General features: G+C 36.6%; 1 long non-coding RNA gene across 2 annotated transcripts in view; it reads right to left on the reverse strand.

Annotated features, from left to right (window-relative positions):
* Positions 1 to 21453, reverse strand: part of LOC111090212 — a 55503-nt gene extending 34050 nt beyond the window's left edge. The window contains exons 1-5 of one of the 2 annotated variants that reach the window (XR_005371199.1): positions 21208 to 21453; positions 20442 to 20523; positions 15800 to 15977; positions 14916 to 15065; positions 12038 to 13110 (exon numbers count right to left, since the gene is read on the reverse strand). This is a non-coding gene — a long non-coding RNA (uncharacterized LOC111090212). Of the gene's footprint in view, positions 1 to 12037; positions 13111 to 14915; positions 15066 to 15799; positions 15978 to 20441; positions 20543 to 21207 lie in introns of both variants that reach the window. The other variant, XR_005371198.1, reaches the window with a different exon arrangement.
* Positions 21454 to 23765: the final 2312 nt, after the last annotated feature.

A 23765-nucleotide genomic window follows, 5' to 3' on the forward strand; every position in this document is an offset into this window, starting at 1 on the left:
TTTTTTTGCTGTTTTTATTTACTATTTGTAGCATTTTATATATTTAGTAAATGTTTTATAGAAGGTGCAATAGGAAAGGACATGAAATTTAGAGTCAGATGAGTCAAAGTTTGGTTCTTCCTTGTTTCAGTTTTTAGCTGTGCAATGCTAGGAAAACATGGATATAGCAAAGTATATATATGAATACGTATTTGTAGAAAGATTTATTTACTTAATGGCAGGCATATTTGAGGGCTGATAAAGAATCACAGCCATGACCCTGTGAATACCTCCATACTCCCAACCCCTCTAGCATCTCTTTCTGGAAGAGTTTCCAAGAAACAGTTTCTCATTTTCAGATTTCCAGAGTCAACTGCAAGGAATTCAACAGCAGAAAGATCAGATTCCTCATGGAGAAACAAAGGCCTCTGAAGTGCATTCACTCAAGGGCCGTTAACCAAGCCTCAGATGGACATCCTAATAAGACAAGCTATTGAAGCTGATGGTCCCATGGAGCCAGGCCATCCCATCAAATCCCTTGCTTATATGAAACACACGAGATGGGAGACCCCTTGGTTATAAACGTTCTACACTTATAAAATAGTACACCGAAACCAACATCATGAAAGTACCAAATATCAAATAAGATGGTTTTGAGGTTACTGGAATAGAGTAGGTAATACATGATACCTATTGTTTTATAATTTATTTTTGATATATTTTTTATAAAAATTTTTCATGATAATGTTCACTGTTTAACTTGATTAATTTTGAAACAAATCTTTTGCTTCCATGTTTGTTTTGGAGCTTTCATGGTTACATATTTTTTCCCTCTTTCAGAGTTTGAATCAACATTAAATGCCTTTTTATTGAAAGTAATTTAATTTTTACCTGTAGCTGTTCACTAATTATGGAATTTATTAAGATGTATAATATAAATTTTTTTCTAAATTGCTAATTAATATTCCAGAATAATTTCTTGAGTATTGGTATGGAGGGATAATAAAACCATAATCAAAATGATTATCTACACTAAATGGAGAAATTAGGTGGGAAGAACAGGAAAAAAAATTTATGGAAACATACCTATTATTCATTTTGACATTTAAACTAGGTAAATATTTTATGTACTTTAAAAACCATACCATAAAACAATCCCTAAATACTGGGCTTGAGGGTAAGGAGACTGAAATAAATAACATCGAACATTATAGCAGAGGCTGCAAATCACAGAGAGAACGTTATTTTAGTTTTGAGAAAGTAGTTAAAATATATTGAATTATTGTTTCAAAACCATTACTAGTATGCTGTAGATAAAAGCAAATGGTTATGTTAATATTGTTAAGAACAAACATTTTCATCAAAAGAGAAAAATATTTAAGTATAAAGTCGAAGAAGTAAAATATGAAATATCCAATTTGAATTTGAAATAACAGAATAAATACATGCACACTGTTTCTCTTCAACATATTAATAGTCTGATCTATCAAATGAAAAGACCTGGAAGCAAAAAGATCAAATTGGTTCTTTGGCTGTGTAGAATGCAAGAGAGCAATAAAAATCCAATGACATTATGACAAAAGGACAAAGAATTTCAGAGTCTATACTGGACAATTTAAACAGTGTAAAAAAATAATAATGACTATGATGCGTTAGAGTATATCAAGTATACTAAAATTCCTAAGGTTATACTAAAAAAAAAAAAATAGTATCATTGGACACCACGGAAGTTCCTAGGGTACCAACTCACTGCTTTCTACCTTTCCCTTACATTTAGATGCAGAGTAGCAAGAGGTTGATGTGATAAATTTCCTTTCATAGAATTCCAGTAAATAAGGACAGCAGGAAGATAATATTAGAACATTTACACTTGAAAATCTTAACAGAGTGCTAAAACCTTTCATCATTATCTCAATGATGCTATGCTAAAAGAGGACATAGTCATCAATTAAGAATTATTGCCTAAAGATTAAGTATATAGATCTATCAATTTACAGGAAGTACTGGAAGAAGCAAAATAAACAACTCCATGAGGCAACAATCAGCAAGTTAAAAAGCATCTCTGATACAATCTGGGGGATTCAGTATGAGCTAGGTATTAGAGGCTATTAAGGAACTACTATTAATTCTCAAGGATCCGTAATGACATAGTGGTTACGTCAAGAAGAAAGTTCTGATTCATACATAACTGGGGTTAGCTGTTTTAAAAGAACAATTCATGAAACTACACACATGCTTGAAATGGGAAGAAGTCTTGGCAAAGACTTCAAGAAGGCAATTACAAACAGTAGTTTGTCATATAATTTGCTTTATGTACATTTGAAAATGTCCTTAATAAAAAAATCAAATAAAATGAAGAGTCACAGAAAGTCAAAATCTTGTGAAAGCTGAACCTGGAAAGAGAAATCAGATGTAGGAGGTTGGTAAGTAGAGAAAGCAGGATTAGACAGAGAAATGGGGAAATTGTCTCTAAAGATGTCTAGTTCTAGTCTTGGTAAAAATCCCAGGGAATTCTTTTTTTTTTTTTAAATAAGTTAATGATTTTTCAATTCAACAAGCCTGACTACTATTTTAAAAGGACAAAAATAGGTCCTGGTGAACAGTGACTCAAAAGTGCTTCAAACTGATATCACTAATTAAGATGAAAATGAGCTTTTATTTACTGAGTATTGTGAAACACTAAAAACCAGTACTGGATTTCCATGTATATATTATCCCTTTAAATTAAAAGTTGTTTTGTGTCACTCTGGTGAGGAGAGATACAAATCCTTTGTCTTTTTGATGGCCTCAGAGAAAATCCCTCCTTCGGTAACCTAGCAAAGGAATACTCAGTTAAACTAACTCTACAGAGGGGCTTTGAGGTCTAACTATAACTCCAATACCAACCAATGAAACAAATCAATCTCCAAAACCTCTTTGAAAAATAAGGTCTTTCCCTGAACCCAGACAACACAAACTACAGCTACAAATCCACACAGTGCAGATTGCTTCTGGTTCAACTCTGAGTTCTGAGTTCCCAGGCTCCAGTTGGAGGTGTTTCTGTTAGTTCTAACTGGGATGGCCCCTTGTCTTGGTTCACGCATCACACACTGGATAAAGCTATTGATTCAAAGGTTAGTGTTTTAAATAAAATAGCAGGTTTGTTTTTTTTTTTGCATTCTGCTTACCTCTCTGCATTCCTGTTTTATTTTTGTCTCAAATTTTATCTGGGTATGGTTTATAATCTTGTCAGGACTTTGATCCTTTAAGCAAGATGGTTTTTATTTTTTCTTTAGCATCTATAATGGTTTTCAGCAGGATGGTTTGTCTCAATTACCTACTCCACTGTTATCAGAAACTAGGATTCTCAATATTCAAGTGTTTAGCAAATAGATATATATTAAACCATAGGTCTAAATGAAGCAACTATATAAACAGAGAGATTAAAGGCTAGAGGACAAATCTTTGAAAATGTCCAAAAGTTGGGCAGACAAGTCCATGGAAGATAAAGCAGGAAATAATTTGGAATAAAACAAGAAAACATTATCAGAGGAAATCAGCAGAAAGCTGGGTATGTGAATGAAAGAATATCCAATGCCAAATGTAACAGAAACAATGAATAATGTAAAGCCAGAAAAATAATCAGTGGATTTACCCATGTGCAAGCATTAGCGACTTTAGCGATAGCTCTTTCAAAGGAGTGAAAGAGACGGGAGCCAAATTAACACTGCCGTGAATGGTGAGTGGAGGGTATAGTGTGAGACCTGATTATGCTTTCAAGAAGCTTTAATGAACAGAGGAAGGAAAGAGAGGGCCAAGAAGTCTAAAGTGGGCTTTTGATGGCTTATTGTAAAGTGACAGGTACTCAAAAGTAAGCATATGCTTTGGAAATGAACCACTAGAAAAATATGGGTAAAGACACATGAAGGAGAGATTTATTGCCAGAATTTGTTGAATTTGATTCACTGAAATCCACCTAAAAATGACTTTATCAACAAATAAATGGTACTGCTCTCTAAGGGCTCAAATGCAACCATCAGATGGCATCCTAGCGCCCTCAGTGAGGTTATCTCTCCATATGATGAGAAAGGAAGCCAGTGGCAACACACACACCTACCAACCTTATACCTTCGGGTGCATGAACATCTCAGTACCTCTACCAGAGGAGTCTCAGGGAAGACAATAGTATCAGAAACCAAGTAGGTTATGTACCATCCTAAATTACTTTTATGCTGGTAAGGGAGGTGAAATAGATTAATTGATAATGCTTAGATTATATGTAACATTGAGGCCTGACCCAATCCTAATAGGAAAGAATGAAGCAAATTGCTGCTCTGGCAAAAACAAATGTTGTATTGAGTGGAAAATACCTGGCATAAGGTATTCCAGGAAGCAGGTAGAAACAGATTTCAAAGGAAAGATTTAAAGGTGGCTCAGTGAGTTAAGTGTTTCCCTTTGACTCAGGTCATGATCTCAGGGTCCTGGAGTTGAGCCCCTCATTGGGCTCCCTGCTCAGTCAGGAGTCTGCTTCTCCCTCTCCACCCCACCCCCACCGATTGTGTTTTTCTGTCTCAAATAAATAAATTCTTAAAAAAAAACAAAAACAAAAGAAAGATTTGAGAATTCACTCTCTGATTAAAAAAAAAAGATTTTATTTATTTATTCATGAGAGACACAGAGAGAGAGAGAGAGAGAGAGAGAGAGAGAGAGGCAGAGGCTCCCTGGGGAGAGTCTGATACAGGACTTGATCCCAGGACCCCAGGATCACACCCTGAGCTGATGGTAGACGCTCATCCACTGAGCCACCCAGGCATGGCTTTAGTAGGGTTCAAATGTGCTTACCAGATACGGCACAGAGACTTGTCAATAAGTAACCAATGCTCTGTATTTAAAGAGACTTAAAAAAATATTTTGGAAATCAAAAAGTAAACATTCTAAAAACTCCAATATACAGGGAAAATTACCATTAGATTTTACAATATGAAAAATTTCCCAAAGCAGCATGTGAAACTAAATGGCCTATGAAAATAAAGAGGTAGAAATCCCCACAGACTGTACCAGTGTAAGGTAGTTTCATAGAAAGGAAATAAAAAGCAGGTGAAGGACATCCCATGAATAGGTTCCACGTGTAAGAATTTGGGAGATGCCACTCTGTCCTAACAACAGCTAAAAAAGCTGAACAGAGAAATCAACAATGCTTCTTGGATCCATAAAAGAAGGAGGACACAGAGCCAACCCTTTGCCCTCAAGATTGAGGATTGACAAATGTAGGGACTCCAGACTTACTGAAGAAGACTCACAAGCCAAAACCACTGCAGCAACTGCGTGAACAAGGAAATCAGCTGGAACTGCCAAATTGCTGGAGGCTCAATGCAGACAACTCTGAGAGCTAGAAGCACTGGGGGATCCAATCATGGTTGGGTGGTGTCTTATAATATTGTGAGATTTACCTCCAGGTGATTAGCCATACTCTCATAGTAAATATCAGGCAAACATTCTGTAAGGCTCCAGCAGAGAGAGGGGAAAAGGAGCCATTTTGAAAAACTCTACAGGCTTCTGTTCTCAACGAGGCCTGCCCTCAGTGGAAACTATGTAACTAGAACCTCACTTGCTAAGTATTATTGGAGCCTAATTGACCTGGGGATGGAAAACCAATTCCAGCCAGCTCTACCATTCTGTCCCACCTGAGGGGAGAGGAAGAAAATGAGAATCAGTAAAGCAGACAGGCAATGTAAGTAGAGAGATATAACTCTAAGAAACAATCATCAGAAATGCTAAAAATAATAACACATTGTAAGAGAAAGAAAGAATATATTTTATGCGCTTATTGTAGACTGGACAGGGCTGAGGAAAGACTCTCTGAGCTGGTAGAGATAGAAATCCCTGCAGACTGGACCAGTGTATGGTAGTTTCATAGAAAAAGAATAAAAAGCAGGTGAAGGACATCCCATTAATAGGTTCCACATGCAAGAAGCTTGGGAGATTCCACTCTGTCCTAACAACAGCTATCCTCTGAGCTGGAGGATATAGACAGAATCCTCAAAAACTGAAAAGCAGAGAGAACAGAGACTGAAAAATAGGAGCACAATAAGAACCCTGGGACCACAAAACATATTGGGAATGCCAGAGGAGAAGAAATGGGGAAAGGGACAGAAGAAATATTGACAACAATGACGATTGAGAATTTCCCTAAGCAGAGACTGGAGAAGCAATTCGGATTTTTTGCTTTTATATTTTGTTTTTATATCCAACAAGTGAGATAGTGTTATTTGAAAGCAGATTTGGATTGGTTATAAATGTATATGATAAACCCTAGGACAACCACAAAATGTTTCAAAAAGAAGTATAACTGACGTGATAAGAAGGAAAAAAAATGAAATCATAGAAAATGCTCAATTAAAACCACAGAGACAGAAAAAGAGTGGAAGACCAAAGTAGGAACCTATAAGGAGAGCAGCAAATAGAAAACAGCAATGAAAATGGTAGATATTAATCCAACTGTTATCAATGACCACTGTGAATGTCAATGGCTTAAATGTATCAGACAAAAGACAGAGACTGTCAGAGTGAATCAAAAAACACTACTCAATTATGTGCTGTCTACAAGAAATCCACTTTAAATACAAAAACACAGAGATTAAAAGTGAAGGGATGGAGAAATGTTAACCATGCTAACACTAATCAAAAGAAAGCAGGAGTGGGAAATATCAGAAAGGGAGACGGAACATGAGAGACTCTTAACTTTGGGAAACGAACTAAGGGTGATGGAAGGGAGGTGGGCGGGGGGTAGGGGTGACTGGGTGATGGGCACTGAGGGGGGCACTTGATGGGATGAGCACTGGGTGTTATTCTATATGTTGGCAATTTGAACACCAATAAAAAAATAAATTTATAAAAAAAAAGAAAGCAGGAGTATTTATTTCAGACAGAGCAGATTTCTAAGTAAGAAAAGTTATCAGTGATAAAGAAAGGGATTACCATAATGATAAAGGGGTCAATTCTCCAAGAACACATACCAATGTTTAATGTGTATGTGCCTAGCAACAAAGCATCAAAGGATGTGAGGCAAAAAGATAAAACAGCAAGGAGAGAGAGAAATGAATCATACTTGGAGATTTCAACACAGCTCTCTCAGAAAGGGATGGATTCAACAGGCAGAAAATCAGCCAGGACAGAGTTGAACTTGATTCCACTAACAATCAGTTGGATATAATTGGAATCTCTAGACTGCTTCATCCAACAGCAGCAGATGACACGTGCTTCTGTAGTTCACATGCAAGTTTCACCAAGATAGACCACATTCAGGGCCATAAAACATATCCCTAGCAAATTAAAAGAAGATAAATCATACAATGCCTGTTCTCAGACCAGTGGATATTACCTACAAATCAATGACAGAGAAGTGGAAAGTCCCAAAATATGGGAGATTTAAAGATACACTTCTAAATAACAGGTCAAAGAATACATCTCAAGAGAATTTTAAAATGTCCTGAACTACATGAAAATGAAAACACAACTTATCAAAATTGGTGAGATGTGGTGAAAGCAGGGCTTGGAGGGAAATCTATAGCATTGATTGCATACATTTAAAAAGATAAATATTTAAAAGCAATAATCTAAGCTTTCATCTTAGGAAACTAGAAAAATGAGCAAATTAAACCCAAAGCAAGCAGAGGAAGAGAAATAAGGAGAGTTCAAGAAGAAAACAAAGAAAGTAAAAATAGAAAATCATTTCCAATGAGCAAATTTTATTTATGAAAAGCTGAATTTCAAAGAGCAAAGTGAAAGAATTTAGAGGCATGCATCACCTCTCACCAAGACTCACCTAACATGGATAACCACCTTGAGAAAAGAAGGAGATCTGGATATCAATAAGTCAAAAACTTTTAAAATTCAAATTACCTTGCAATCCATCTCACTAACTACCAGTATGTATTTATTTATTCATTCAACAAATGTGTTTAGAAAACCTACTATATACTCGGTACTGTTCTAATATCCATGTATACCCTTTTTAGTAATAAAAATTTTAAAAGCTCCAAGTTAACTTAATTCAACTCTGCATTATGCAGCCTGAAGTACACTCAAAAAACAATTCAAATTCTTATCTCTTAACTATTTCAGCTCCAAAAATCTCTGATGCCTCTTTTCCTTCTGCTTCTTTTGCGATTGTTTCAATAATCAGCTATCTGTAGACCAAAATGTATAATTAACCTCCACAAACAAATCCCACATATAATAATCAAGGAAAGGAGAAATGAGAAAAGGGTAAATGAGCAAAATTTTGAAATCCTTTGTTGTGTGAGCCTTCTTCCTACATGTTTGACTTCGTAATTGGTCTCCTACACATACTGGAATTGGATTCTAATTATAGGTCTGGAGATAATGAAGAGCGATGGGGAAGGAACATGAGAAAATTAACTTCCTCTTGAAAGGTAAACTCCTCTGACAAGGCACTAACAGTGTCTTTCTTCAAAGGAGGAAAGAATTATCAAATGAGGGAAGAAGAGGCTGTGACGCCTGACGTGGAAGTTTTAGCAGGAGGCCATTCAGGTTATTCCAAAAACAGTTCTATATTGCCACACAAAAGCCCCAAGGGTTCAAACCTATCCCATATCTGATTCTTCCCCATCTATCTCTCCCCAAAATTAGAAAAAATAAGAAATTCAAATGTCTGCTACACCTCCTGACATTCCTCAACCTCGTTTGTTGTGTCTCCTGTCAGGCCAAGTATATTTTTGTTCCAGTGCCCACAGATGTAGGAGTCCTCCCTTTTTTTTTTTTGTTTTTGCAGGAGAGATATATAGCTCTAAAACTGTTCTCATTTAGGGGGAAAGGTCAGAGAGCTCAATTATGGCCTCAGGTTCAAGCTGCATTTTGCAATTTGAACTTATTCTTAATAAAGGTGATTAAGAATAATTAAATCTCCTCTCTGCAATCATAGGGATTAAGAACGTGTTAAAGGAGAACTATAATAAATTGTCACATCAAAGCATCTGCTATCTATGTAGAACAGGAAAACTATTAAAATGTATTCAATAAAATGGCAAGGTAACATGGAAAAGTGAATAAAATTTCAGCACCCAACCAATCTACCAAATCCCAAAAAGGAACCAAAAAATCTATTGCATAGCACAACTGTAAGATTTCCATGAATAAATACAAGGTCTTTGAGGTTTCATAGGAGAAAAAAAAATGCATTACTAAAACCTACAGAGGAATGTTTAATAAATGGAAATATCCAGATATTCATTACTCTATTCCTTGAAATCATTACCAATGGCAGTTTTGAAACATGATAGGCTGATTCAAAGATGCCTACAGAAAAATACGTGTACAGAAATACCTAAGGAAATTATGAATAAGAGGAACAAAGACCAATGGTTTGACCTACTAAATAATAAAAATACTAGAAAATAGTCATATTTAAAACAGTATATCACTGATATAGAGACAAATTGATTACAAAAATTGAAGAGTGAGTACACAAAGTAACCCATGCACATATGTAAATATGTATTGTTTCATAGAGGTGCAAAAGCTAAACTACTCAATAAATGCAAAAGAGAATATTGTTCACTCTAACCATACCAAAAAGCAAGATCCATTAAATAAAGATATAAAGTCTTAATGCTAAAAAATGAAATGTGAAAGCTTCTATTAAAAATATATGGCTAAAATATAAGATCCTAAGTACAGTTAAGAGACATACAATTGACTGAAAGAAAATGTTTGTAATATTTATAACAATTTTAATACCTACAATACAGTATATAATGAATCTCAACTAAAAGTATGAAAAATGTTTAATTAAAAATATACTCCTGGCACAGGGGGAAAATATATGGCCACTTAATATATGAATATTAATAAATAAAATGAAATTAAACCTTGTTGATAAAGAAACATTAACAAGAAATAATGATAAATTATTCATCACTCATTATAATGGCAAAAGTTAAAAGCTTTTAATAATGCCCCATGTTTGGTTGTGAGGAAATAAGAATTGTTGCATATTGTTGGTCAATCTGCAAGTTGGAGGACACTCAGAGAACATTTTATCACCATCCATCAGAATTTTGAGTCTCCTAAATCTCACTTTATAACCCCACTTAAAGACTATAGCGAACACATATTCTGAGCATTTGTGTACAAAGATATTCATGCAAGGGTATTCAATGCAGTGTAGTTTATGTTTTTTGTAGAATTGTGTATAATACTGTAGAGTTTTAAACAACCTAAATGTATCTTTAAATATATCAAGCTGCATTTCTATTCAGAATACCAGGCAGCAGTTACAAAAGATCAGGCTGGAATTATTAATGATTTCGTGAACAATTGTGGGGGAAGAGAATGTAATTGAGAAAGATAAAAATTCACTTGTGAAAGAAAAAAGTATTCCATAATTTTGTGAATGGCTTCAAATTTTTACAATCACAAGAACATAAGTATTTCTTTTCTAAGGTTTAACCAATTTAAAAAACATAGAGTCAGAGGGTTGCTGGATGCTGAGATTGACCTGGGTCACACAGCAGGATGAATTTTGCACCTGCCACCAACATTTACTGAAGAGACTGAATTCCACACAATTTCAAATTATGTTGAACATCTTTTGGCCTCAAAGATCTTTTCATCTAGTCTAAGATCCAGAAGATTGTAATATTAAAACATGAGAAAAGTCACTTATCAACCATCCCTCCCAGGAGACCAGAAACATCATGTAATTTCTTCATAATTGTTTCTTTAGCACCAACAGAAGGCCCTAGTATATGGTAGGCAGCCAATATTTCATCACGTAAGCATAGAGTGAATATCAATCTTTTCATAAAATCGAAAGCAATTATTTTATTTCTTTTGCTCCGCCTGTTTCTCTTGAGATTTGCAATTTCTATTACTGTCCTACATTAAATTATTATATTGTTAAGAAGCCCTCAAAAATAGCTGTGCTTTGTTTCAGTTAACGTTTCAGTTCAAAACAAAATACTTATAATGCCTAATATTTGAAATATTTCCCTAGATTTTAAAATACAAGTTCTTTAAACTTTAAAATAAAATATGGGTGCCTAGGTGGCTCAGTCAGTGAAGCATCTGCCTTCAGCTCAGGTCATGATCCTGGGGTCCTGGGATCCAGCCTCCTGTCCTGTCAGGCTCCCGGCTCAGCAGGGAGTCTGCTTCTCCCTCTGCCCCTCCCACTGCTCATGCTCTCTCTCTCTCTCTAATAAATAAATAAAAATCTTTAAAAAAAAATAGAATACAAGTTGTTTTTAATGTGCTTTTCTTCCTCTGAACAAAATCAGTGTTAATTTATTAGAAAATTCATTAAATTTTTTTCTCTAGGTATTATGAAAGAGCATTTATATGTTGCTACCAGATCTGAGCAGGCTTCATCGAAGCAGATGCAGCAAGAATTTTAATAGGATTCTATTTTATGTTGTGGCAAAGAATCAGTAGCTTGCCTCACTGCCCCAATCTTCTATCGGAGCTATTATGAAAAGGAAAAACAAATTAATCCAAGATAGTGTCATTCCCCCAGAAACAGAGAGGGCAGACATCAAAATCTGTGATAGTTAGTGTAATGTCACCAAACCTGCAAATGAGCTGGAGAAAAAAAAAAAAAAAACGAAACAATTACTCTACAGTCTGTTCCAATGTTATATTACTAAGGGAAATATTTCTTCTCTATCAATTTAGTGTGTTGACTTTCAGACACAAATAATACTTATCTTTGAGATGTTCTTACTTAAAATATTACTTAGTAAAATGATTAGCAAGTCTGTCACTGTCTCTATTGAGAAAGTTGAACTGGAATGGAAGGACATTCATTCACCCTTTATAACGGGACAGGAGCCTAGGAAAGGGATGGTGAGGCAACTATTAATCAGTGCACACTTGAGTCTCAGGCACTCCTGGAAAGTAAAAGAGTCTAGAAATAACTAATGAAGTAAGAGCTTCTCCTATGAAAGAGAGCCAGTGTTCCTTAGGGTATAATAAAAAACTGGTCCCTCTTCCTCGTGGGAGAGCATGAGGTTGTAGCACAGAGAGATTTAAGAAGGGATACATTTGAAGCAAAATCCTGCACCTGAAGGCAGGATTGGCAGGGAAAGATGGAAGGAACATCCATGAGTCGCTCTTTTCTGAAGACTTCAAAACACCAGGTGCTTTCTTTGAGCACTTATAAGAAAAGTCCAAGTTGGCAGGTTCAGACATGTTAAGTTTCCATTAACGATGCTGTATTAGTTTCCCATGGCTACTGTAACAACCTACTTCAGGCCGGGCGGCTTAAAACAATAGAAATTTCTTCTCTCACTCCAAATCTGAAATCAAGGTGCCAACAAAATTGGTTTCCCCTGAAGGCTCTGAGGGAAAATAGGTCCCATGACTCTCTTAGCTTGTGCCATTGCTGGCAACTCGTGGTGTTCCTTGGTTACAGCTGTATCCTTCCAATCTCTGCTTCCATGGCCATCTTCTCTGTGTGCCAAATTTCCTTCTTCTTATAGGACACCAGTCATATTGGATTTAGGACCCACTCCAATATGACATCGTCTTACCTTCATTACATCTGCAGAGAATTTATTTCCAAATAAGGTCACATTTACAGGTTCTGGGTAGACATGAGTTTCGAGGAAATGCTATTCAATCCAGCACAAACCCACAGTAAGAAATATATTTTGTAGGTATGTGAAAAAAAAAAAAATCAAAAGCCTCCAAGGACAATACTTAGCCTTGCTCTGTACAATGAACTCTGTTATTTTCTATTCTCTTATTTTTAATTTTTAAAAAACTGGCTACCATACACAAAATAGAGTCCATGGTTCATTAACATGTGACCATGTTGGCCTGGAAACCCTAAGACTAATACCTTGTCTCTTTAACATTTTAAGTCACTTGTGACGTTGCACTAAATCTTCAACAAAAAGGTTGGCACAGCAAGGAAAGGAGCAGCAGGATATTTGTCCCATCAGATATCTTCTTTTTTGCAAACCTACAGAAGAGAAGGGGCATGGGTTCTATGGGTGGTCTAAAACACAGAGTTACCAGTGTTACTGCCATCAACAAAGAGTCCCACAGTCCTGTAGGCAAGATTCTACACGAACAGACACAATATGTATAAACTAGATCATAATCCATCCCAGGGGTTAGCAAAGGTGAGACCTTGAAAGAAAAAAAAAAGAAAGAAAGAAGGGTTAGAAGGAGCAATACATATATAGGCTGCATTTATATTAAATTGAAATCTATATTATTTTTCATTAAAAATAGCTATGATCAATAAACTTTAGAAAGTACCTAGCTGTTTTCATGTTTTCTTCATCTGCAAAAAAAGTTCTAATTAAAACAAAGATAACATCCCTGAAAGGTAACCCAATACTCTTTTTACAATTCCTTTGGCATATGTGTTATTCAAGAAATCTGCAAGTACCAAATTGAATAAATCTGAGCTAAAGTCCTTGCTAGAAAATAAAGAACAGAGGTGTCCTTTCCAAGTCACTTTTATGACTAGCCCCAAACCTTAACTACAAGCTAAGAGATCATACCAATGATTAACCCGGGAACAAAACTCTTCTACAATATTAATTGATCTAATAAAATATTCTTCCTCAGGCTACTTTTCACGTATTCATTTTAGTATCAAGGAGGCAACCAGTCATAGGAGTTATAATTCTTTTTTTTTTTTTTTTGGTACTCATATTCTGGGATGAAGTAATAGTGTGATGAGCTAGCCCTTTATAACATTGCTCCAGAGAAACTAGAAAAAAATAAAGTTGTAACTTAAATCACTGAAGGTATCAAGGTGAGATTCTAATTCATGGTGTTATGCTTATGAATTTCAGATGGCTGTAGTCTGTCTGTCCATCCTCACCCTCTGAATTTGGTTTCTCACAGGCTCTCCTAACCTTAATCATATCCTTCTTATTTAAGGACACCTTTATAACTTGTTCAAATATAAAAGCTGTCATTCTAAACCCAAAACACTGGCCAAATCTAGTCTTGAATATAATATTATGTAAATAAGTACCCTGGAAAATTTTTATATATTTATGTAATTATCATGTTTCTTATAATGTGTTAAAGTTAGTTTGTCACTTTCTTTGCTGTAAGGCACTTTCATTGCCGTATCAGACATCTAAAGTGGTGGTATCTTTAACATATGCTAGGCAAGAAAATCTCTCTAAGGTTTAGAGATCTAGGTTGCCATCTGGAGAAAATAGAGTGATTTTGTTTTCTTTCTCATTGCACAGAGTCCATAGTATCCTGAGGCAAAGCTCAGAGTTTAATACTCTCCAGTTCTAACACATTGGATTTGGTTTCTACCCTCCTATGAATGGAAAGGATTTACAATTCATTATCTTTTGGCCAATCCATGGCAATATTATTTTTATTTTTTTTAAAGATTTTATTTATTCATTCATGAGAGACACAGAGAAAAAGAGAGGCAGAGACACAGGCAGAGGGAGAAGCAGGCTCCATGCTGGGAGACTGACATGGGACTCGATCCTGGGACCCCAGGATCATACCGTAGGCTGATGGCGGCACTAAACCGCTGAGCCACCTGGGCTGCCCTTTTTTTTTTTTTTTTAAGATTTTATTTATTTATTCATGAGAGACGCAGAGAGAAAGAGAGGCAGAGACACAGGCAGAGGGAGAAGCTGGCTCCATGCTGGGAGCCTGATGCTGTGGCAATATTATTTTTAAATAACATTTTTAATAAACTCCTAGACTGAAGAATGGTTTGCTAAGCTATGTCAAGTGAAGACCTGGATATTGCTTCTAAAATAAAGAGGTATTCCCACCATCTATCTTCAGTATCTTCATAACAGATCTCCCTATGGTAATAACTCAACTTTAATTCTTTATTTACTGATTAGTATGGACCACAAGACCAGTTGAAATAATACAATTTTTTAATTTGGGGAGACCTTCTCCGAAAACTCAGGTTGGTTCTAAAATATGTCACATACCTGAATGACAGTGAACAGTGCTCAGTCCTCTGCTCTGTGATTTTGTACATCAAGGAGACCAGTGATTAAGTTCCACTAACCATCTGGATCTTCTTTGTCATAGATCAGCATTGTTTCTCTTTTTTTTTTTTTCAAGATATTTTATTTTGACTACAGGAGAAATAGTCAAATTTATTTTGACTGAAGGTAATTTTTTGAATGGGAAGAAAGTAAACTCTCACATATCCACCACAAACACTTTTAAAATTCCCTTTATATCTCTGTTATTTTCTACATTGATTTTTGAAATCACTCACAAAATCTCCAAAGCTTACTCCATCCTCAAAAGCACACAACTCTTATCTTCCTCCACTGTCATTATCTATGTATTTGTATTTTCTTTTCATTCAGTTTTTTAAATACTCATCTTGCTCTCTATAAATTGCTTTATCCATTTATTATACAATTTAAGAAGACCCTACTATTCCATCCTGAAACTCAAAACAGATGAAGTTTGAAGTGCAGAGCATCACCTGTTAAAAAAAGACATTATCACAGTATTGTTCCTCTGCGCATCATCACCTCTATTACAGCACTCAAAATGATGTTTCCAATGCAAGGATCAATTGTCAGTTCAGAAAAACATAGGCAGGATAGGAAACTGAGTTTCACCAGTGCAATTTTAAACTGTGGGGTCAGACGGAATGTCATCTGAAAACGTCCTCTCTATTTTCCAAAAGGAGATGCTGCCTGGAGGTATCGACAGAGCAAACATGTCCCCTAAATGCTTGGAGCAGCTACCCAATGAACTAAAACAGAATGGATTTGTCTTTCCTGGCCACAAAAACCCTAGAGAGCTTTTCCTTAAAACCTAAAGGAGAGCATCAAATGTTTACAATGTTTACCTCTCCAATCCAACTTGTTCTCAACTTCTTTGTGTATCACTTGTGCTTGTTTCCCGTCAATAATCGGAAAGTGGATATTCACTGAGCCCACAATAGATGCTATCTCTCGTCTTATCACACATATCACTACATTTCTGGGGCAGACAGAAATTTTGCTTGTAGATGCTCCTTGTAGGTACTTGGTAAAGAAAGAAAAGACACTGTAAAGCTGCAAGAAGGTTCACTGCAATTGGTGTTTAATTTCTAGACCCTTTTATAAGTTGCTTCTTATCTCCTTCCTTTGGGGAAAAATGTATGTGATGACTAGAAAGGCATCTTTCTTACAGGCAGAAAGGTAAGGAGCAAAAGAACACGATTTTAAACTGTCCACCTTGACCTTTTGCCTCTAAGTGATTCTATTCTCTTGAATCAGAAAAGAACAAACTAATTTTACCAAGGATACGATACTCAGAGTCCAATGTTGGCCATTAGACCGTTGTGACTTTAGTTATTTTAAAACTCTTTGAATAGGATGGTAAGAGACAACTAAGGGGTCAGTTGCATTCTTTCATGCTCCCTCGAAAAGCCTGCCCCCTTCACACCCTCCCCCAATACATTCACTGTGAAGGAGGCTGTTCCATGACAAGAGAGATGGGTTAATAATGCTGTTAATAACAGATCATCTGTAACTCTATCACCATTGTATGAGCTACCTCAACTACTTATTACCCTGTATTAAGGATAAATTTTTTAACTTTGGTCACTACTTTCTAGAGCCTGGGTGACTCCCAGAAAATGACTTCAGAACCTTGGGTGGAAGTCTAACATATTTACTATTATAATAAAAATAGCTACCATTTATTAAGCACTTAAACATTCTATTCATTGTGTTAAGTATTTTATGTTATTCCATTTAATAGTCAAAATAGTTGTTAGGTTAATATGTTGTGAGGTTAACATGATTATCGTCATTTTGCAGCTGAAGAATCTGAGGCGTACAGAGGTTAACCATCTTCCTCAAAGTCTTGAGGTGGAGCAAGGATTTTAATGCAAAACTGACTAATCCCAAATCCTATCTTGTTAAACTTTAAGCTTTACTCCTTTTTCTCTGCTTTGGTTTCGTGATGACTGATTCAGATTGCCAAAACTATATGTTATATGAGCCATTATAACTTCAACAAGTTTTTGATAATAAACAGCCAGTATTTTGGTCCAGATAAAATAAACGGAAATGAGGGGCCTATATCTAAGAAAATTGAGGGGGGGGAGGAGTGTGCCTTTGCAGGAGCAGAATTGGACCTTGCTAAATATAAAAAACTTAATTTACAAAAGAAAGGCAGTTTTATGTAGCAAATCTGTGTACTCTTTCAAATTCCTTTTTATTTAGTCAAATTTCCTAACAAATTTATAAAGCTAATTAAATTTCAACACTAGACACAGTTCAAAAATACCTGGCATGAGTGTGGCTTCCATGAATAACTTTTTTTTAAACTGAAATAAAAAGGTGGAACCTATTTTCTTGAAACATCCTTCTACATTTGATAACATGTGAATTAACTAACTATTTTTTTAAGTTTTTTTTTTTTTTTTTTATTCATGAGAGACACAGAGAGAGAGAGGAAGAGACACAAGCAGAGGGAGAAGCAGGCTCCATGCAGGGAGCCTGATGCTGGACTCGATCCCGGGTAATATTAATTTACTTAGACTAAGAGCATCATATTACTGGTTAGCTCACCCTAATCCCAACCAAGGGATCCCAATCAAGCTATTTAAGCATCTGCTATCTTTCTCCTGGTATTAACTAAAAATGAAATCATACCTAATCATATACTCTATCAATTTGGTTTCCATTTTTTATCACTCCTTCTTAGGCTTTTCATGTGTGCTTAATCAATGCTTAATTAACAGATGCACACTTTTGCATAATCATTTTATCAGTATTAATATATATGGTCATGATAGAAACCTTTATATGAATTAGTTTCAAATACCTATTTCCATAAATAAACATATTTCATATCAACAGTATTCTTCATTGTCAAGTGTGGTTCCTGAACAACACCTCCTCGATAGTTACTCTCTCCTAAACCAGTGACCAGGAATATTCAATGTGATCTCCAGTTCAATGGAGCAAAATGGAAACTATTTTTTGCAAAATGGAAAATAACTCGTCTTAAACATTATGGTCCCAAGTGTAGTCACTATCATTACCATCCCTTGTAAGGCCTCACAGCCTAATTACATATTCCTCTCAAGCAGAAATAGAGATCTTCAATAAACAATTATTCATTTCTCTCTTAAATATATCGTTTGACCATTGACATGATCTCATTTGAGCTTCACACCATGTTGTGAAGTAGGGTGGGCTGTTATGACTCCAGATAGTTCCAAATAAAGTATTTGCAAATATTTGGCTTTGCCCAGCTTTAAAAATGCTTCCAGATGCCTAGTGTCAGGCCATCCACTACTCACTCCTTAGAGAGGATCTCAGACTGAGGAGCAGATAATTGTAACTGAGTAAGCAGGTTCCCTGGCTGAGCATCAGGGATGGAACACTGACGTCAGAGACAATCTATCAAGATCCTGGACAGGGGAAACACAGCACCTGACTCAGGCCTTTCAGACATGGGTGCACTCCCAGCGAAACCACTTAAAATTCTAGTATGATTGTAGCATGTTTTCACATCATCATCCTCTCCAAGAACAACTTATCCTTGGCCTCTGTGTGTTCGCCATCCCTTGTGCCTCTTCTACCTCTTTGCTTAGGTCGTGAGCGCATTACCCCTATTCCTCACTCTTCTACATTTTTGATCACTTTACTCTCTTTTTTTCAAGTCAGCTCCAGCCTGCTGCCTTTGGTGAAGAATCTCTGTCTCCCATCAAGTTTTGACCTGCCAGTCATGATTGCCAGCTGCTTATCATTCTCTAATTAAACCTATATTCAGCAATGCTAGCACATTCTGTCTTGCATGCTAAGCCAAACCAGATCACCAGACCGTATCTGCACTCTGCAATTTCTGTTGTAGATATTTTACCTACCTGAAAATGCTTTTACTCAGGACCTCAGCCACATGTGCCTGACCCCAGACCCCAGCTTCTTTCCACCATGCCACAGAACAGGAGACATGCCAGAGATGGACCAAATGTAAACACGGATTATAACTCGCCTGAAAAAGCATATTCCTAAAACACACTGTATTTCTACAAATTTCTTAGACTGTATAGAAAGTAGGTGATTTAAAAATTTCTATTGGGGGATCCCTGGGTGGCTCAGCGGTTTAGCACCGCCTTCAACCCAGGGTGTGATCCTGGAGACCCAGGATCGAGTCCCACGTCGGGCTCCCTGCCTGGAGCCTGCTTCTCCCTCTGCCTGTGTCTCTGCCTCTCTCTCTCCCTCTGTCTCTCTCATGAATAAATAAATAAAATCTTTAAAAAATAAATAAATAAAATTTTCTATTGAATTAGCTTTACTGTTAGTGTCAGTTAACATACTGTGCATTATTGACATCACGTACATATGCATGGCACAACATTATTTTCAAAGCACTGTTATATGACACATGCAAAGAAAGCACTGTGCAAACCATAAAAAATACTGGATTGTTCCCATTTAGAAGCTGAGAATTCTGAGTCTTAAAGATATTATGTGAATTTATTAAAAATCACAAGCTAGGAAGCGCCTGGACCAGGGACTAAAATCAAATAATTTTAATTTCTGATGCAGAACTCTTTCCTCCACATATTATGGATTCCCTGGAAGGCTGTTGAGATTGGTAGCTCATTAGCCCCTACTCAAAATGGCCTCACTAAGCTGTGATTTTGGAGGACTTGCACATTTTCCCATAATATTCCTGTTCCTCCCAGGGGGAGGAAGTTGTCAGTTACTTTTCTCTTTTTGTCACTGTGGCTTTTTATAGTAGTTCCCCATTATCCTTCCTTTTAAATTCCTGCTACCAATTTGCTGTTGGCTTGAAATCCAATCATTAAATGTTTAAAATAAAAAATCTGCTGGCTATGAGAGACCATCTAAAAGTAAATCATGTGAGCTTGCATTTTATAGGAGACTTTTGGTTGCTCTTTATAATTTTTTTTCTGACTGTGAAATTAACCCACGCTCATTATTTAAAAAATAACACAATGTAGGAAGTTTTAACCACGAAGACTGAATACATCATCATTAATCTCAGCAGGTAGATAACAGCTCAATATTTTAGAGCATTTTCTACTGTATATGCCTTAATATTATTACTATTAGTGTGATTATCATTAATGTTATTACTTTTAGAAAATGGAACAGCTTGTATCTTGCTTTTTTCACTTAGCATTTAAATTGGAATATTTTCCTATGTAAATAAATAATTTTCAAACACATGAATTTTGATTTCCATATAAGCATTGTGATGTGAATATGCCATGGTTTATTTCGCTATTCTCCTTTGTTCTGCATATTGTTGCTATTGCTTTCATTTGGGGCTATAATTCTATGAAAATCACTTTTGCCTAATCAAAACTCTAACTTGGATTTCTGGTTATGAGTTCAAGGTCTAAGTTTATGAAAAATACAGGCAATAGTTAAATAACAGCCAAATTCTTTTTTCAGCCGTTATATAAATTTATACTCCCACCAAAAGTAAATGAACTTTAATTATTTTTAATTACTTACTCTAGCTCTGATAATGCTTTTTCTTGCTCATTCCAGGTTGGCTGGTTGTGTTCCAAACATTTGAGGTTGAAATCAGAGGTCACTAAAAATGTGAGGTGTTGCTATAATCAGAATACAAGGTTTTCATCCCACAGTTAGAAGTTTTTATTACCCTTAAAATTCAATTTTATTTTTAATAATTAGAAATGATATTACTGAATCTCACAAATCCACAAAAGGCCTTGTGCTCTGAGCTGCCTTTACAGCATTTGGGGACTGGCACACAGAGCTATCTGTATTCTTTCTTACTCCCCTCTTCAGATTTGTACATAATTCCTAAACAGCTGTGTGATATTAAATGACAATCTGTAACTCTGCTGTAGTGTAAAGTTAATTTGTCCATACTGTTAGTAAATCTGTTGGAAGAAAACAAGAAGACTATCGTAAAGCATAACCATTTTCAGGATATAAAAAGGGAAAAAAACCTTTTAAAAAGTTAAGAAACAGGACGCCTGCGTAGCTCAGTGGTTGAGTGTCTGCCTTTAGCCCAGGGCATGGCCCCAGGGTCCTGAGATGGAGTCCCACATTGGGCTCCCTGCAGAGTCTGCTTCTCCCTCTGCCTATCTGTCTGCCTCTTTCTCTGTGTCTCTCATGAATAAATAAATAAAATCTTTTTAAAAAATTTTTAAAAACATGCAAAATATATATTAAAATCCATCTTAGTCTATTTGGGCTGCTACAACAAAATACCAAAGACTGGGCGGCCTATAAAATAGCCAAAATTTACCTCTCACAATTCTGGAGCCTGGGAAGTCCAAGATCACAGTGTCAGCAGGCAGCATCCTGATGAAGGATCTCTTCATCGTTGTACACAGTCGACTTCTTGCTGTGGCTTCCTGTGATGAAAGGAGCTAGGGAACTCTCCCAGGCTTCTTTTGTAAGGGTCTTAGTCTCATTCATGAAGGCCCTGCCCTCCTGACCTAATCACTTCGAGAGGCCCCATCTACTAAAACTGTCACCTTGGGAGTGGGCTTTCCAGTACGAATTTTGGAGCAATGCAAACATTCAGAACACAGCAGAATCTAATTTTATGTAACAATAGCACATAGTAACCATGGAGTTAGGGAGACCCCAAAATTCTTATTTATTAGATGGTATTAATAAGGTAGGATCCCTTTACAGTTCAGGCTCTAGAAAGAGGTCACAAACCTCAAGACCATTCACTTAAAGTAAGTGTGTTTCCACAGTGGGTATGTGACACCCCACTGGCTTTCATGATGATCCCCTCTCTATGGACTCATACTATCATCTCTACTATTTAAGCTTCTGGCCCACTTATATCAAATGAACATAATGGACCCTAAAATTGAGAAGACCAGTGTTCATGGACTATGACCAGTGGTTTTAATGGATGATCAGGAACTTAGAAGGAATAGGAATGGGAAATTGGTGACAAATTTGGGGAAGTTGTATCTTATCAGACCTGCCTAATTGGGCAAATACATGAAGATATCCTATAGATACAAGTCAGCCTCTTTCTCCAAAGAACCTTCCACTGTCCAGATAATGAATTGTCCTATCCACTTAATTATTAAAACCATCCTCTGCTGAAGGATGCCTTTGATGAGCACTTATAATGGGACACAGACATGGAGATTATGCATAATGGAGTTGGACTCACCAAGGTTGATCCAACTACACCTGCTTTGGGAGTGCCCAATCTGCCAGCAGCAAAGCCCCTGAGACTAACACTGAGACCCAGAATAACACCCTTCTCCAGGATGATCAGCCAGCCTTTTTGTGGCAAGTTGATTATATTGGACTGTTTCCATCATGGAAGGAACAGCATTTTGTCCTTATTGGAGCAAACTCCCTGGATACAGACTTGCCTTCCCACACACAATTCTTCTGCCGAAACTACCACCCATGAACTTACAGAGTGCCTTATCCACCATCATAGTATTCCACACAGCATTGCACGGACCAAAGAAATGGGACAGCAAAAGAAATGGGACAGTGGGCCATGCTCATGCTCACTGACCTTATCATGTTCCTCACCATCCTAAAGCAGCCCAGCTTGATATGACAGTGGCATGGCTTTCTGAAGACCAGTCACAGAGCCAGCTAGGTGGCAATACCTGGTAGAGCTGGGGCAAGGTTGTCCAGGAGGCTATATATGCTCTGAATCAGCATCTGATATACAGTGCTATTTCTTGGATAGCCAGGATTCAGGAATCCAGGAATCAAGGCGTGAAAATGAGAGTGACACCATTTACAGGTACCCCTAGAAACCCACTAGCAAAATTTTTGTTCCCTGTTCTCATACATTTTATAATCTGTTGGCCTAGAGATTCTAACTCCACTGGGAGGAATGTTTTCAGTAGAAAACACAACGATGAGCCCATTGAACTGGTAGTTAGCACAGCCACATGGCCACCTTAGGCCTCTTGTGCCTCTGAATCAACAAGTTAAAAAGGAATTACGGTGTCGGCTAGGGTGATTGATCCTGACTACCAAGGAAAACTGGACTACTCTTCTATAATAGAGGTATAGAAGACTACGTCTGGAATACAGGAGATCCTGTTGGGCATTGCTTAGTATGAGCATGCCTTGTAATTGAAGTCAAAGGAAAACTACAACAACTCAATCCACGTAGGACTTCTAATGGCCCAGACTCTTCAAGAATGAAGGTTTGAGCCAAACCATCAAGTAAAAAGTCAAGATCAACTGAAGTTCTTGCTTAAGGTGAAGGGACTATGGAATGGGTAGTAGAAGGCTGTAATTATAAATACCAGTAGAACCATGTTAGCAATTACAGAAATAATGATGAATAATTAAATACTTCCCCTTATTTTGTAATTATTATGTGTATATATATATGAGAGAGAGAGAGCATGCAACTGTAACATACATTAAACGAATACTCTCTTTTCTTCCCTCTCTTATTCCTTTATTATGTAACATAAAATGTATTGACTTTATGTATTTAAGTGTTGTTAATTTAACATTATAGTATGTGAGTTATGAGGTTATCAGGAGAAGAATACATATCCCTCAAGGACTTTATCTCCTCTTCTGAGAAAGAGATTAGGCATTTTTGGTTGTAAGCAGGATAGTCTATCATGTTAGGTAGAAGTATGACTTGCTACTGTCTTTATTTGGAGATTAAGTGTGGTTTAAGGAGATGGGTGCCAAGGTGACGAGGGGTAGACCTATGATGACTAATTTTATGTGTCAAACTGACTGAGCTAAGGGATGACCAGACAGCCAGTAAAACATTATTTCTAGGTGTGTCTGTGAGGGTGTCTCTAGAAGAGATTATCATTTGAGCCAGGAGCCTGAGGA

Source organism: Canis lupus, chromosome 16, assembly GCF_011100685.1.
Source record: "Canis lupus familiaris isolate Mischka breed German Shepherd chromosome 16, alternate assembly UU_Cfam_GSD_1.0, whole genome shotgun sequence".
In the NCBI taxonomy this organism is placed as follows: Eukaryota; Metazoa; Chordata; class Mammalia; order Carnivora; family Canidae; genus Canis; species Canis lupus.